The 17,625-nt window shown below is 44.8% G+C and overlaps 1 long non-coding RNA gene across 2 annotated transcripts in view; it reads right to left on the bottom strand.

The window, feature by feature from the left end:
* The window catches only part of LOC118090244 (uncharacterized), a 142,489-nt gene that overhangs the window by 78,797 nt on the left and 46,067 nt on the right, over positions 1-17,625 (bottom strand). For both annotated transcript variants that reach the window (XR_015951661.1, XR_015951662.1), the window contains one exon: positions 16,006-16,101. This is a non-coding gene — a long non-coding RNA (uncharacterized LOC118090244). The remainder of the gene's footprint in view (positions 1-16,005; positions 16,102-17,625) is intronic.

Below are 17,625 nucleotides of genomic sequence, written 5' to 3'. Positions count from 1 at the left end.
AGGTCATACATGCACATTGGGTGTGTGCACACACATGCAATGGTCCTGTTTAAACAAATCCCACCCATCATTATTGCACACAGAAGGGAGATCATCCACTTCCATTGTATTCTACAATATCAAAGCTGCAATATACTAGATTAAATGAATATGGTGAAGAAGCCAGAACAAACAGCATCACATCATTTTTTCCAGTGTCGTGCGGTCATTGGACTAGGGCAGGCATCCCCAAACTTTGGCCCTCCAGATGTTTTGGACTGCAATTCCCATCTTCCCTGACCACTGGTCCTGTTAGCTAGGGATCATGGGAGTTGTAGGCCAAAACATCTGGAGGGCCGCAGTTTGGGGATGCCTGGACTAGGGGGTCTAGGCTAGTCCCCTAAATGTTCCCGGTAAATTAGAGTATTAAAATATTAAAGCCTGGTGACTCCTTCCCAAAGCCGGGAAGCTTCTGACTGGCTTAGGGAGGGAGATACGATGCTTACACATGTGTCGGGACATCACAACATCACACGTATAACATCCCCCGCCCCATCGTCCACACAAGCTATTGCCTCTGACCGCAACTTTCCCTATGAAAAATTTCACCACACACCACTGCTTCTTTCCCACATTAGTCCTTTCCCAATCTAGTGGGGCCAGGGCAAGCATTAAAGAAACGGTGCTACCATAGTAGGAGATGACATGGTGGGGCAGCAATGCTTAGCTGACCTCCCAACAGCTGAGTCACTGCTGTTCTCTGGGAGGTGGAAGGGCAAGTTGGCAGTGTGTTTGTACTGTTTGTACTGCACCAACCTCCCTGCTGTCTCACTCTTCCCCCTGCTGGTAAGCAGCAGTGACGCAACAGCCAGGAGTTCAGGTAAACAATGACGACCCACCATACTGTCTACTACAGCATGAGAGATCTGTATTCAGCAGCCTTCAATGACACTGTAGGGCATGTGTGCAGAACCTATAGCCCTCCAAATGACAGTATTCCCAGTAAGCCCCCTTATCATGCACACACAGTTTTGCAAAACTTCGAGGTTGACGGGGTATAAGGAAAGCTGCCTCTCTTAGGTAAAAAGAGATAGGTGCTCCTCACAGGGACGCTTTCTCCAAGGACAGCTTGCTGCACATGGAGAGGACAGAGGAACATGCATTCTTCCTCCATGGCTGCCCTTCGCCCAGAGCATCCTCTGAGCCAAGCAAAGATGAGAAGAAGGCTGTGTTCCACTACTTACAAAGCAACCTTGTGGAGCACTAGCCTTTCTCTCATTATCTAAGCTGCACACAGTGAAAGCTGCAGCATTAGCTCCTAGAACCTACTGAAGCAAGCACTGGTGCCCCCCCTATGTCCTAGTGTCAAATCCTGGCCCCAGCTGAGAGTGTCATTCCACTGAGCATTTCCCCAATACATTTTGCTCCTTAAGACAGAGCATCAAACTGCAGCCCCACCCTGCCCTCTGTCAAACTACATAGTACCAAAGGCCAACCATGCTATTTTGGTATCTGAGGCAGAAAATTCTATGAGCATCTTTCTTCTACTCTCTCCAGCACTCAAAAGAACAATAAATGAAAGCATTGCCCTCTCATGACATTCAGTATCATCTACTTGAGGCTGCTTCCTCACTCTGCCCAATAGTAGGACTGGCCCTGTAATAACCCCCAGCATTATCTGCCGCTGCCTGTAGGAAAGGGTGTGCTCAACACATTGGTACCAGAACAGATAACATGTGGTTATTGTTTTATGTGACAGCCCCCCGCCTGTGTGTGTGTGTGTGTGTGTGTGTGTGTGAGAGAGAGAGAGAGAGAGAGAGAGATTCATCATTGCAAAATTTAGATGTGTGAATTTTGAAGGATGGCTGCATTCTGGTACACACATTGTTCCAGCAAATATGAACTAGTTTAAGTTCACCTTTAGATGCCAACTGAATCATTTCTCCCATCCTTGCACCCAGATAGTTGTGCAGAGTTGCCTTTTTAGAGCAGGGTTGTGGAACCTATGACCCTTCAGAGGCTGCTTGGCTCCAATGCCAGCCAGCCCCAGCCCTCACTGCCACATGCCAGGGATGATGGGAATCATCATCCAGCAACTTCTGGAGAGCCAGTTTAGCCACCTCTGCCTTAGAATAATAACAATAGTATTTGAAATATCTGTTGATATTTGTTGATTACCAATTATAACAGTTGCTTTCCAAGGAACCCCCGGTATGCTCCTGCTGCCATGACTGTAGATCTCTTAACATGTTCCTGCAGGAACAGAGCGTCTGTGCCATGCATTTCTCTTTAATTCCTCTTCCCCCATTATGCATAAACTTGGAAGCAATTCACTAAATGCATTCAGATGCATGTCACCTGCAGATGTAAAACATCTGGTACACAGAGTTCTTTGCAAATACAATGGAAATCAGTAGCTACAGAGGCAAAACAGTGGAAAACTCACTAATGTGCTGCTCTTCAAAACAACAATCCATATGTATGTGTGTCCTCAAAAGGACACAGGAGCAACAATAAGGAGAAGAGGGTGTGTTTGCACTGTGCATTATGTGCATCAGGTCTTTGTAAGATGCTGTCCTCTCTGCTGTGAAAGTGTAAGAAATTTTGCCAGAACCCTGCTGGGCTGCTCCAATCTGGCGCTGCATTTTCCCGTCACTGGAGGTGTGGAGCAGAGTTGTGTTTTCTCTTCAGCATATGGCACCAACTGCTGGTGTTTCTGCAGCTATGAAATCCAGATGCCCACCTCCAGGATGATTCTCGCTGGTTAGGGACATCTGGGCATCACATCCTACTTCATCACTCTTCTCCCTCCCACTGCCACCTTAATGGTGTACGTATTTATCAGGCTTGTCTGGAGATCGCTGAAAAGGCCAGTGCAGCTGCCTGGCTACCCCATTCACCGGGATATTTTAAGCGACATGTAAGGCTCTCCCTCCCCCCCCCCTCAAATCCATCGGCCTGCTGGAAAGCAATGCTGAGAGAATTCCTCTCTTGGGCTGTAAAATTTATGGTCTGTGGCAGTGCCTGACATTTCCAGGGGAAATGCAAACACCTGGAGATTCTCCAGGAATCATTTTTACTTCTGAGACATACTGGGAGGCTGCAATTCAATTGAAATAGGCTTCTCCATTTAGAGAGGTCAGGCAAGATTTCAGTAGGAAGTAACACTTGGTGTTTCTGCACAAAGATCCTCCTGCCCCCCAATTCTGATATTCATTTTGAGATCACATTGAAGTGGAACTTAAACTGTTTTCACCACTGTGACAGACATATTCACTACATACAGTATTTATTTATTCTGATCTTTGTTATTGTCCCACTAGAAATATGATGGGCCTGATAAGGGTTTCCTGTTGGCTTTGTGCTAGTGTGACTTCATTGGATTTTGATATATGACACTCTGCAATGAGATCAATCAAGCCTTGCGTCCACTGACAAAAGGTGTTTTTTTTTCTTAGTAAAGCTATCCTATATCTCTATAATAATTTTCACCCTCCCCACCACTCCGTCACAATGTTGTCTGCAGCTTGTGATACCACAAAAATGGGTGCTACTTCTGCTCTTTTCTGCAAATGGAAGTTTACGATGTTGTTAAGTAAAAACACATCTCTAACCAGGGGGAAATTGAAACATGGAAACTTTCTCCTAAAAGGGGGGGGGATCCCCTTTGATGATACCTTCTTTTCCAAACAGGTAAATAAATAAATAGAAATTTTGGTTTTAAATCCCAAGATCCTAGGTGCTTTTTATTTTTAAAGGACTGAAATATATACGTACTTGGGAAATGGATCAGGCACGATTCTTAAGATGCTGTTTTTATGTTGTTGCTTTTTGCATTTGGCTAAAGCAATCACTGTGATATGATGCAATATGTTAGAAGTGGCTTGCATAACAGCTATAGAATACAGAAACATTTTAGAACTGGTATTTATGAAAAACATAAGGTCTAGGGGGAATTGCACGTGGGTTGTTGTTGTTTCACTAATCACAAATATTTCCTTGTATCCATGCAAGAATGTAATCCATACACACACATCCAAAAGAGATTTGTGCACATGACAAAACAGGTATTCTATATGTTCACATGTGAATGCACATGTGTTTTCTACATGATTTTTACCCTGTGCAGCAAAGAAACCCTTAATTTACAAATGAAGCCATCTTTAGATTACCCATCAAGCTGCCTGACAGGGCACACGTCTTCTCAGACGCAACCCCCCCTTGAATTCAATGGCATTTACTCACAAGCAATGGCAGTGTAAATGTAAGTTGAGTTTCAAACTGAGCTTAAAGGTAAAGGTAAAGGGACCCCTGACCATTAGGTCCAGTCGTGACCGACTCTGGGCTTGCGCGCTCATCTCGCATTATTGGCCGAGGGAGCCAGCGTACAGCTTCCAGGTCCTGTGGCCAGCATGACAAAGCCGCTTCTGGCAAACCAGAGAAGCACACGGAAACGCCGTTTACCTTCCCGCTGTAGCGGTTCCTAATTATCTACTTGCACTTTGACGTGCTTTTGAACTGCTAGGTTGGCAGGAGCTGGGACTGAGCAACGGGAGCTCACCCCGTCGCAGGGATTCGAACCGCCGACCTTCTGATCAGCAAGCCCTAGGCTCTGTGGTTTAACCCACAGGTAAAGTAATTACTCCATTTCTTCACCAAGTGCCAAACTCAGTCCAAGGTGTGGGGAGTCTTTCTCCCTCTAGATGTTGCTGAACTACAACTCCCATCATCCCTAGCCATTGGCCATGCTTGCTGGGACTGGTGGGAATTGTAGCTCAGCAACATCTGGAGGGAGAAAGGCTCCCCACACTTACTCAGTACAGATCAATCCAAATCAATCTAAGCTTATAAATGTTAAATTCACTGACATTTCTTTAAAGTTGCTACTTCAGGATATTATGGGGTACATTCAACATGGTGGTAAAAAGAACGTTCCATCAGCACAAGGATTTTCATCATGCTAAATGTCATATAAGATGTTCCTTAGATGAGTCGCCCACTTCATCTTTCCTACCTGTGTTATCTGCAGTCTATGGCATGGGCTGTCTGGAGCGTTAGGGGAGGGGTAGTACCTCTGGTGGGGGAATACACCGTGTTCTTTTGGGGGTAATTTGTTTACCTTTGGTCCCCACTCTGCACTCAGCTCTCACCTGTGGCTCCTAGAAGCTGTCAGCGTGTGACAGTGGCCACACCCTGGGAAACGGCTTAGACTGACTGGCTAAACCAGGTAAGGGGAGCCAATGTGTCTCAAACCTGCATGTGAAGACAGGCTGCAGTAGATTGACGAGACCAATAGTGGGTCCAGTGGTCAGGAAAGTTGTTTCTGCAAGTGTGGGGCAGACGGGGTTCATCAACCTGGTGAGATAGCCCATCTAGGAGAAGGAAAACTTTGATCCTAAACCACAACTGCCTTGCAGCTATACCTATTCATGAGAAAGGCTTTGAGAGTAAACCCTGTGGAAAAATCTGTACCCACTACCCTGCGGGACTTCTTTGGGAGAAGAAAAGTCTAAGGAGTAAACACTACACAAAATCCAGAATGGAGTCCCTAAGACAGTTTGATGGTATCTTGTACACCTCCTTCTGGCAACTCCTGAAGCCAAGCTGGTGAATAATAATAATAATAATAATAATAATAATAATAATAATAATAATAATAAATTATTTATACCCCGCCCATCTGGCTGGGTTTCCCCAGCCACTCTGGGCGGCTTCCAACAGAAATATTAAAATACACTAATTTCTTAAAGATTCAAAGCTTCCCTAAACAGGGCTGCCTTCAGATGTCCTCTAAAAGTCTGGTAGTTGTTTTTCTTTTTGACATCTGGTGGGAGGGCGTTCCACAGGGCGGGTACCACTACCAAGAAGGCCCTCTGCCTGGTTCCCTGTAACTTGACTTTTTGCAGCGAGGGAACCGCTCTGCTTTCTTTTGGAACACATAAGCATGGCTAAGAGGGGGGACTTGCCGTCTGGGCAGCTCATGACCTCCATATACACTGCCTAGGTTTGTGCACCAGAGCAGTCACTTCAGTGCTGCTAACACAGCAAAAAACAATACAGCAGAGAAGTTACACGAGTTACTGGTCTCTGTGCTGTGATTCTCCAGCAGTTTGACTTCACCTCCAGAAGCACACTCCATTGTCTCTCAAGACAGAAGGATGCCAACAACAGTGGCATGTATTTCATACCTGACCCCACAGCACAACTACACTATATCTGGTGACCAAAGAAGTTGTTGCATAGCAGCATCAACAACATATACTGTGCTGAGATCAAAATCCCAATATGGTGGGCAAGTCATGAGGACATGCCCAGCACAGCACTCATTGCACTTCAAGGTGAGCACTGCAACTAAGATCAGGCTTTCAGTCTATATGGATCATAGAATTGTAGAATTACAGAGTGGGAAGGGAACACTAGGGTCATTTAGTCCAATCTCCTGCAATGCAATAATCTTTTGCATTGGGGTTTGAACCCACAACCCTGAGATTAAGAGTCTAATGCTCTACCAACTGAGCTATCATCTACCCTTTAAAATGAATCTGTTCATTTCAGTGTCTACCAGTTCAATTTGCCACATTTCTGTATCACTCTGCGATTTTTTTAAAGAAAAACCCTCACAAAAATGTGTGTTTTAGTACAACTTCTCCCAATATACACAGATTGGTAATGTGGTTAAACAAATTTCCCAGAAGTTCCTCTAATGTTCATAACACTAATATGTGCATGCTTATGCATACTGGTACTTTAATATGAACAGTTTTGTACTCATTTTTAGTGGGAGAATGGCATTGTGAAATTTATGCAATTTCAAAGGATAGTTGTATTTTGGTTCACATATTTTGGAGAAATGGGATTCGAATTAAAATGTGAACCAAACCAAATTTATTCCCCATTCCTAGCTATATCACAAGTGTAACATTTCTACCTCTGTTCAGTATTACTGAATCTTCAAGCTAGCTTGAATCTCCATTTTACGCTTCACCCTTACCATTGTCTCTGAGCACTTATCACTGAAGAACATGCCTGTTTTGACACAGAGATATCCAAAGGTATTGCTGATGTAAAAACACCAGTACAATGTTTTACAGCCTGAAACTTCTTTTTACAATCCATATACAATGTCAAATGTGTCAGGTCAGTGATACTCTTAAATGGATATTTGACAGGATGTTTTAAAACCATTATGATGTTTCGTGTTAATCTAGGAAGGTCTGGAGAGCAAAGTTGTTCTAATATTAACAACTCTAATGACTGTATAATAATTTAGATGGTTCCTTTAGACATTCAAGAGCATTTATATTCATGGCTTTGCTTTCATTTTACCATTCATAATGGAAGCAAAATTCTGATATGACTTTTTGGAACCAAGGAGATGACAAGTAGGTCTATATTGAACTAATTCTCAATTCTACTCAGAAAAATATTACCGTTCCCTGCTGCCTTCTAAAACTGACCCTTTCCAAGATAGTCCTTTCTGTGTGCAGGAGACAACCAGACTTGTACTTCCAGTACTGGCAGTGCTACATTGTCCACCATCACACCAAGGCTAGAAGGCCACATTGCACCCTTGGCTCTGTCCTCCTCCGCCTAGCTGCTGCTTGCTTAGCACTCAGCCTGGCTGATGGTCAAATAAATGTTTGAGTGCAACCTGCGTGATGCTTGTCCTGGCCTAGCTGCCTCTCTGCCTGCTTGCTCGGTGAGGATCTTTTCCTAACACTGCTGTCAGAGACAGGAGAAGGTCTGACAGATTTGCAGTCAAATCTAACAATGCATATTCTTGTGAGTTAGCATATGAAGGGCTGAGACGTCACAGAGCCACACTGCTGATAGGCTGACCATATAAATGTACAGTCATACCTCGGGTTGCGAATGCTGCGGGTTACGTGTTTTCGTGTTGTGCTCTGCGCTGAACCCGGAAGTACTGGAACAGGTTACTTCTGGGTTTTGGTGCTCGCGCATGTGCAGAAGCACAAAATGACGTCATGTGCAGAAGCGCAGAATTGCATCACGCGAGTGCGCAGATGCAGTGCTGCGGGTTGCGAACGCACCTCCCACACGGATCACATTCTCAACCCGAGGTATGATTGTATTCAACTGCTCCAGGATCAGGCACATGCCCGAGTCTGTTTCTACTGCAAATATTTTGCCTGCATTTATTTTCCTGCTGAGAATGAATGCATGACTATGAGTAAGCAAATCATATTTAAAACTTACTTCTCAGTCTGTTGTCTGATTCTTTGTTAAGTGGAGTAAGAAAGAAAGCCAGTTTGCTTTGCAGCAGGACTTATTAAAAGAAGGCTTCAAAGTCTATTCCTTTGCTTTCCACTTTTCTGCTAAGGATGGGATTTTAAACTCTGCTCAGCCCTGTGCTTTAAACGTAGTGGTAGGCTGATCTCTTTGTGTGTTCAGCACATAAACATGGGGGCCTGGAGGGATAAATTGCAATTAATATATCCTCTCCTACCTATTAATATCCATATGGGACTCTTGTTTAAGAGAAAAGGCTGAATTGGGGGTTAGAGGAACAGCCTCCAGGATCCCCTGTCCCACAGCATCTGAAGCCCGAGACAGTGGCTTCGCCTTACCTAAAGCATAGCTGTCAAGTTTTCCCTTTTCTCACGAGGAAGCCTATTCAGCATAAGGGAATTTCCCTTAAAAAAGGGGGGGAGAACTTGACAGCTATGCTAATGGTAATGCCAGACATTGACTTTTCTTTGACTGTTAGTGTATTTCTACTTCCAAAGCCATATATTTGATTTCAGCGTGCATTCATATACCGATCTTGCAAAACAACCCCCACTAAACTCATGTGCTTATACTGACACAACATTTCCACTGCCTGCTTCAAGTATATTTTGTATATCAAAACTCACACAACCATCAAATTGTTAGGATGGGATTCACCCAATAAAATATATCAGTGGAAACTCTGTGCTAGAGCTTCTGCTTGTACATTGGGGCTTTCCCCCTCTCTCCTTCTCCTGTGCACCCCTGCAGCCCCCAAATTGGCTCTGTGAGGGTCGGGAGGACCCTCAGAACAGCATGGGGGGGGGGCCATTTCATCTGGCAAGCTGATATTCTTGCACAGACAGAACATTTGCAATAGTAGGATGTTGAATTCTACCCTGTATCTTTAAGTAACTACAAGGCTTGCTGCTTTTGCTACAATACGTAATGTGGTTAAGCTTCTAAACAAAATTCCATAGACACACCTCACTCACCTTCTCTGTGGAAATCTACCATGCATCACATTAAAAGTGGCACAGTGAAAGAAAGCTTGGGGCATATCCAACTAATATCTGCTAAATCTGAATCCCCAGATCCCAAAGCTAAATTTCAATCCAGTCTCAAATGCACATCCTAATTCTAAATGTACTGTAAACAAGCTTTTAGAAATACTGATCTTTAATTGCTGCCTAATTATGTTAGTACATATGTTCTCCAATACCATCATATGCCATGGAAGGCCACTCATAACCTTAACAATCCATTCTTTTAAGGTGAAAATGTTTATTTCCACACCACTGTTAGGATTGGAGCATAAATGTACTTCACTGCACAATAACTGGGTGACAATCCCTTCGGCCCTTTTTTAACCAAAAGAACTTGTCAAACAGAGTAAGACTTTGTGGAAGTCAGCAGCTGGTAGAGTTAGGCAACTGAGGCCTAAATTGTGCCTTCACCACTAGGCTGGACTTCCTGTAATGATACATATTAATACCACAACAAAGAAGCCCCTTTAAGAATCATGGGGCCTGTTCATACACTGCATTTTTCTGTCCACAGGGACAGTCCCATTCTTCCCCCAGATACTCAGAGAACTAGACATAATATATAGAGCAGGTGATCACGACATCATGTTTTCTAGCCGTTGAAACTGACTGACAGATTTGTTGCGATCTATATCCCTGATTGTCAGACTCCCACATTACATTGAACCGCATATCCAAGGAAGGTCAGGACTACCTGGGGAACAAATAAGGTACTGTGTAAACCAGCCGTTAGGATGATGCAGAATAATTAAATTGCTCCCATATTGTACGAGAAAGATGAATATAAAAATGTTGGTGTGCTAACACAGCACCGATAATTCAGATGTATCTGTGTGGAATTAGTTTATAATACATTCCCTGCTCCCTTTCCCTTTCCTGCTTCCTCTTCCTTTTAAATCTTTTTAACTCCTCGCTTTTTACTGCTAATCATTTTTCCTCTTTGCTAATGATGCTAACCTTACAGCCTTCTGCAGGCTGACTTGTTTCATGTCACCCTTCAGTTTAGTTCTCTCTCCCTTCCACTTCACTCCTCTTCTTCACATTGCCCACTTTTGTTAAGTCACAAAGCAAGATTCACTCTATTGAATGCCAGCTTCCCCCCACTCTTATGCCACCCCGTCTTGAATATTATTTCAAAGGCATCTTCAAGTTTGATGGTATTCTGGCACAGCTGCTTCCATTATTTTCTTATCATCATCATATTGTATTTTCCTCCTCTCTCCCTCCCTCCCTCTCTTCTGCATCCCAGTTTATATATGTGCTCTAATAGCTCTCTCGAGTCCAAGAAAAGGTGCCCTACTGAGGTCGACACAGTTTAAAGGATGGACTTCCTGTACTAACATCCATGTCTATTTATGTATTTAGCACTTACAGACTGTCCATCCTTAAGGAACAGGTAGGTAACAAAACTAGGAAGGGGGTGACACCTCAGCAAAACAGAATAGGTTTTTCCCCTCAAAAGTGCTTGGGATACAGAAAAGAAATTCTCCTTCATGATAGCGTAATATGAAGTGGACATGAATTGAATTTATCTGAAACAGAATCAGATAATCTTGCCCATGGTGATCTATTCTGATTTGATACGTAGTCCCAGGACGATGCCCTCTTCAGCCATTGCAACCCGCTGCCCTTTGGTTGGTCGTGATTGACCTTAAACATGAATAGCACGTGCTCTACCAACTAAGATGTGTACCCCCACCTAACCTCAGAAGAAGAAAAATGATTCATTGGAACATTTATTATTACAGTAGTAAGAACAATTTATTTCACAGTAGACAAATGTTCCCATATAATAATTTTCCAAATTCCAGTTTAGTCCACTTTTCAAGTATGAGGGTGCAGGACTAGCCAACATGGCGCCTTCCAAAAGTTGTTGGCCTACAACCACCATTACCCTGGCTGCTGGCCATGCTAGCTGGGGCTGATGGGACTTGTAGCCTAATAACACCTGGAGGGAACCACATCACCTACTCCTACTCCAGCACATACTGGTGCTGGTTCAGCACAACAAAATCACTGAAAACATCACATGTTAACTGGCCCCTATTTACCAATCTATATATATATATAAATGTAAAAAGGACATGTGGGTGTGTTTCCACTTTTCACCAAAACCACTTGACCGATTGAGGTGAAATTTTGACACAACATCACAGATGTCACACCTCCGCCAGGTGAAACCCCCCAAAAACCCTGTTCCAGAATGCAACACTCAGCCAAAAGTGCATGCTGGGAAAAGAACCAGGTTGCAAACCAGCGCCCTCTAGCGGCGGCTACACTGGTACTGCACCTATAAAACCTTCCCTCTCAACAGCACCTCGGCTCCTGTTTACATACTAGGCCGAAGCCTTTACAGACTAGGCCGAATGGAGGTACTGTACTGACTCGCCTGGGTGGGGGTTTGGGGGAGGAGGGGACGGGATAGGTCAGGACATGGTGGGACCAGTCACAGGGATGAGCCGGGGTGGGGGGAGAAGAGGGTGTGATACGTCATGGGTCATGACAGGGTGGGGGGAAATCACAGGGAGGAGGGGGCGGGATACATCATGGATCGGCACAGGGTGGGAGTGAATCAAAGGGATACACCTGTGTAAACAGAACAGGCATAAAACAGGGGGACTCTGAAGGTGAGGGGAGTCTGAAGGGGGACTCTGAGCCTCCATTTAACAGACTGAGCCACAGCAATGTGTGGCAGGGCCAGCTAGTTTGATAAATAAGATGTGCAAGAATTCCTGTGCTATGAGAAAATTCACCAGGAATCTTTACATTCTAGAGACAGCCCCTCAAAATCTGCTCTGGAGCAGGTTTGGGGAGTGGAGGGGGGCTGTAGAGGGAAGGAGTGGAAGGGGAAGTCCCATTGCATAAGCAGAATCCCATTTGCACAGGGTTGGAGCCAATCCCCTGTGTTTCCATTAGTTGTGTAACCTGTTTTTTTGGGGAAATGTAGTTGTCTGGATACAGCTCCATATGGCAAGCTCTTCATGTGAACCAGCTTCCCACGTTGTTTCGATGATTTCAACACCTCACTCTCTTGCGGATTGTCCTGGCATGGTGAAAATTGCCAGAACTACACAGGAAGCTATTAAAATGAACTGTTTGCCAATGCAGAGTACCTTCTATGTAATTGCATTTTTAAGTGGCTATCATGTCACCAGCTAAGTTTTGTGAATTGGGCCTTTGGGGAGCAGCTAAACATTAGCTGAGCAAACATGGCTCCTCGAACTTGCGTTTGCAAAGTAAGCTGGGAGGAGGGGGTGTCATGCTTAACCCTCCTCTTTGTCATTCATCCCCCTTCACCCCTCACATCCCTCTTAGCCAGGCTTACTTCCAGCCACTGAGCCTCACCAGGGAAACAACAGGCTTGGAAAGAGGAAATTTTGAAGGGCAAACGTACCTGGATGTGTACCCCATTCTGTACAGTACTCGCGCTACAAAGCAAATGTGGGTTTGGGTTGCCTTCTAACGTTGCACCCCACCTTTAGAGGGTGTGATACGCTCTTGAACCAGAAAAAGGCACATAATGTACACAGTTATACCTTTTTTTCTCACTCTTTCTTGGTTGCCAAAGGCACAGGCCTTCTTCAATATGCATTAATTCACATGTGACATCAGGAAGTTGCAAATTAAGATCAAGCACTTGAGGAACAACTTTTGATATTTGATATTTGCAGCCCTGTCCACACTAGCAAAATATGTTGGGTTGTTGCTGGGTGGGGTTCCTCTCTCTCTCTCTCATGGGCGTACCCAGGATCAAAACTAGGGGGGGCAAGGGGAGGGGCCAAGGCACGGAAGGGGAGGGGCCACAAAGTGGGCGGGAACGGCGAACTCGCGCTCCGCCGGGCTGTGCCCCTCCCTAGAAGCAGGGCTGGTGGGCGGAGGCGGAGCCCAGCCCAGCGGAGCGCGAGTTCAGCGTTCCCGCCCGCCGCGCCGCGCTCTCTGGTTCCGCGCCGCGCTTGGCCTTGCCAGAGGGCGCGACGGGGAGCTGGAGGGAGGGCGCAGCGCGGCGGGCGGGAACGGCGAACTCGCGCTCCGCCGGGCTGTGCCCCTCCCTAGAAGCAGGGCTGGTGGGCGGAGGCGGAGCCCAGCCCAGCGGAGCGCGAGTTCGGCGTTCCCGCCCACCGTGCCGCGCTCCCTGGTTCCCCGCCGCACTTTCCCTCGCCTGAGGTCGCGCCGGGGAGCTGGAGGGAGGGTGCGGCACGGCGCGGCGGGAATGGCGAACTCGCGCTCCGCCGGGCTGTGCTCCGCCTCTGCCCACCAGCCCTGCTTCTAGAGTAGGGCAGCTGCCCTAACTTGCCCCGTGGTGGGTATGCCCTTGCTCTCTCTCTCTCTGTGTGTGTGTGTGTTTAAAGAAAGCATTTGTTTTGAAGCCGGTAACATTTCCCTTTGGTGTGCCCTACACCCGATCCCCATTTATTTTAAATTTCCCTTCCCTGCGCACTCTACAGACATAAAATAATGAAATAACCCTGACATAGGGTTTTCTGCAAGGCTGCCTTCGGAAGTTTGCTTAAGTGGCCTTAAGTAAGGTAATAAGCAAGGAGTGTGAAAAGAGGCGACTTTGTCTTTTCACATTAGCGGCAGCCCTGCTCAAGTGGCAGCATCTATGAAAATGCTGTTCAGCCTTTAATGAGACTACAGTGTGTTAGTGTACCGGTCTAATTAATCCCATATTTTCACACAGCATAATTACTGAGCCGGGGCTGAATTATTTGGCTACTGGAGGTGGAGCAGCGCCTGCACTCTCCTCTGTCTCTGCTCCTGACAATTTATTGCACTACACAACTCGACGCCATTGAAACCTCCTAGTATAGAACTATCTGTCATCTCTTACATTATCAGTAAAATACACCACCTTCCATACTGTGCTACAAGGGTTTAGCAAATTGCTCTTTTTATGGGATATGATCAAGGAAATGCTACCTTATGTTCAAATTTTTAACTGTCTGCTGTGTGGAATATACAGTCTGGCTTTATACGTGCACTTTCAGCAAAGGCTCATTTGCATAGCTAATTTCAGCATTCTTTTCCCAGCATCACTCCCCATATACTGTAGATCTATTCCTCAAACCAACATAAGGAAATAATGAAAAGGTGGTACTGGCACGTTCTCGATGTGCAGGGCTATTGTGCATGCTTTATTGTTGGAATTACTATTATTAGTATTGTTATTCTTAAATAAATCCTGCCCTGGCCCACTGGTTCATCTTTATACTCTCAGAAATCCCTGTTATGATTTCCCTCTCCCAAATCTTTCCCCTCTTTTTTTCCTTTTTAGTTTGTGTTTTTTACTGCAACGTATTTTTGCACATTATTACTCATTTCTGATATATGATCTTGCCATTTTGGCACTGGTAGAACCCTCCTTCCCACAGGAGTTCAGGGAGATTTGTGGTTTAAACATTTACTCACTTGCTAGTGTTTCTGGACCTGGTTTAATGGTATCTTTTATTTTTTTTAATGGAAGGTCAAACACTACATTAACTGTTTTAAAATGTGTCTTTTCAACAGAAAAAAGGGAAAGGAAAAGAAAAGAAAGTGTTATACTCAATACATTTTAAATCCAGCCATAACAGGACAAAAAGTATATTTTGATATATGTGCATGGTTTCTAAATACACCATGGTAGATATATGAACAGGGAGGCCAAGTGAGATCTTTAGACTAAAGAAAACCACATGCTTAATGGCACAAGGTAGAAAATTACTACTGGTGCTTTTTAACCAAATAATAGCATAAATACTAAAGACCTGTCTTGAAATGTAGCATATTCAAAAAGCCAAAAAATGAATTTCATTAAATCTTTCTTGAGATGTCAATGGACTATTGCATCTGACACTTTGAAGCTCTGCCATATGTGTAAATGGGAAACCAAAGAGCTTGTAATGCCCCTAAGATTAGAGATGCGGCCCTGGGTCTTTTATTAGTCATTTTGGGGGCAGCAGAAAGTAACTAAAGGTCAAAGGTTAAGCAAGGTTAAATGCTAACAAACTCCAGCTTGTCAGACTTGGCAAACCTGGCCAAGCTAGCAAGTTGCCAGGTGTCATCAATTCCCCAATATTGTATCTCAGGCTGAACTCTTTAGTTTGGGTGGGGGTGGAGAGGAACAGCATATGAAAGAGCAAGGCAGAGATAGGTTTGTGCACAATGACAATTCTTACATGTAGAGAAGAATTTATGAGCTGATATGCATGCATATATCGCTCGTACTGCAGTCCTAGCTGTTTCTACTTGGAGGGCAGCCCCACTAGGTTTAATGGGGCCCTGCCCCTTAGTAAGCATATTTAGGATTGTTGCCACAGCAACCCTCAAAATATTTTCCTGGAAGTTGCACTAGGATTCATTAGCACTGTGCCTGTATAAGCAATTCCTGTGAAAGAAATTTCAAACGGGGGTTGGAAGAGAATGAAAACCAAAAAAATCTAACAATGCAGTAAGCACCACAAACGTCCAACATTTCATATACTGTATATAACTCTCTCTCTCTCTCTCTCTCTCTCTCTCTCTCTCTCTCTCTCTCTCTCTCTCTCTCTCTGTGTGTGTGTGTGTGTGTGTGTGTGTGTGTGTGTATGAGAAAACAAACTACCCTGGGGGCACCTTCCAAGCAAGGCCTGTAACATTTTCCCTGCCGGGGTAAATAGCAGTTTCATTTGTTTGCGACTGTAAGATTTACATCCAGAATATGATGCAGAAGGAAAACAGCTAAGAAATGGCAACAACAACAACAACACTGTAATCTTAATTTTGTACTCACCCCTCACCATAATCTCTTAGGGCAGGTTACATCTCCCAAGCCGTTGCCACCTCAGACTTCTAAGGGTAGTGGATTCACTTCAGCAGATCTTAACACCTGAGAGTGATGATAGGGAAGGAATCAGTCTCTCAGCTGTTTGGGGCCAAGCTGTTAAGCCCCTTCCTCTCTCAGCACTACAAATCCTGATCCAGTTTGCTCCCCCTAGTGGCTCCTTTGTGCAGATTAAGAGAGCCGATTACCTCAGAGCTCATTAGAAAAGGTTTCCGCCCCCCGCCCCCAATATTTTCAGTTCCTGGAACCTGCAGCAAACATTGCAATGCCCAAGGATTGCTTGTTTAAGGTTTGAGGCAGTAGATTCCACCTCTGGCATAAGTGGGTTAAGAGGAAGGAAGATTAGCCTGATTTGAGCTGTATGGGGAAAGTCAGTGCTCACTGCAGGCAAAGGTGTGTGATGTATGCGAAAGGGAGGTGAGGGAGCCCAGCACATGAGCTATTGTTTTACAAAGGGGGTCGCCAACCCAGTGTCCATGGGCACCAGTGCACCTGCCAGTACCTGCTATGACACCTGTTACAGGTAGGTAGCCGTGTTGGTCTGATGTAGTCGAAACAAAAAATAAAAAAATTCCTTCCAGTAGCACCTTAGAGACCAACTAAGTTTGTCATAAGTATGAGCTTGGTCTCTAAGGTGCTACTGGAAGGATTTTTATTTTTATTTTTTGCTATGACACCTGTGGAAGTTCTCGGGGAAATATCCCCTCAACACCCCTCCAATGGCATACCCACACCATGCTGTGTGCCTCTCTCTCTCTTTTTGCTGCTCTTTTAGACGTGGCAGCTATTTTGTGTTGCATCACACCCTCACAACAACCATTTTGTATTATGACTCTCTTCCCCCGCCCCCAGCCATTTTGTATTACATTCTATAGGTCCCAGTTTGCGACCAGCACCTATGGCACTTTCTCAGAATTCCCGGTGTTCTCGCTGGGGCCCAAAAGCTTAGTGTCTGTCCTCTGTGTCAAGTAAGGGAAGTGTGTTTACTGTAGCAGCTTTAGGGCAAAGCCTGCTAGGCAATAACATTAAATGCCGAGAAGTTTCCACAGCTTCTCTCTCTTTCTTCACTGTGATTACTCGCCCTGCCATTTCACTTCCCTGTGCTTCACTGCTTAATACGAGGTTGCTGCTGCAATTCCATTCATCTAAGCACGTGCGCCTCTAAAGTCAGGACAGTGGCTTGTGGCTAAAGTGCTATTGTAAAGGACGCGCAGTTAATTTTCAAATGCCACCTTTTCACTTCCTGTCTTTCTGTTGTCCTTTGACTGCTCTGCTTCTTCTTTGTCTTCTTCACTGTTTTCACTTCTGCAGTGTAGTCAAAGCCAGTTGAGCAACAGTGGGAAATAGGAGCAGAAGCCAGCGTTTATAACAATAAATAGATGCAAAAGCAAGGAAGGTGTGTGGCAAAAATATGGTTTTTTAAAAAATAAATTGGGGGGGATAAAATAAAGATTCTGGAACTCATCTTCTCTGATTAGGCTTGGCTGATTAACCATTCCAAGCAATGTTCTCTGAGTGGTTCAGTGATTGTTGGTTTCTGATGAGGTGTCAGAGAAAGGTGTTAATTAT

The sequence above is a fragment of the Zootoca vivipara genome, chromosome 8, assembly GCF_965207765.1.
Source record: "Zootoca vivipara chromosome 8, rZooViv2.hap1.1, whole genome shotgun sequence".
In the NCBI taxonomy this organism is placed as follows: domain Eukaryota; kingdom Metazoa; phylum Chordata; class Lepidosauria; order Squamata; family Lacertidae; genus Zootoca; species Zootoca vivipara.
This window is presented reverse-complemented; position numbering and strand designations above follow the sequence as displayed.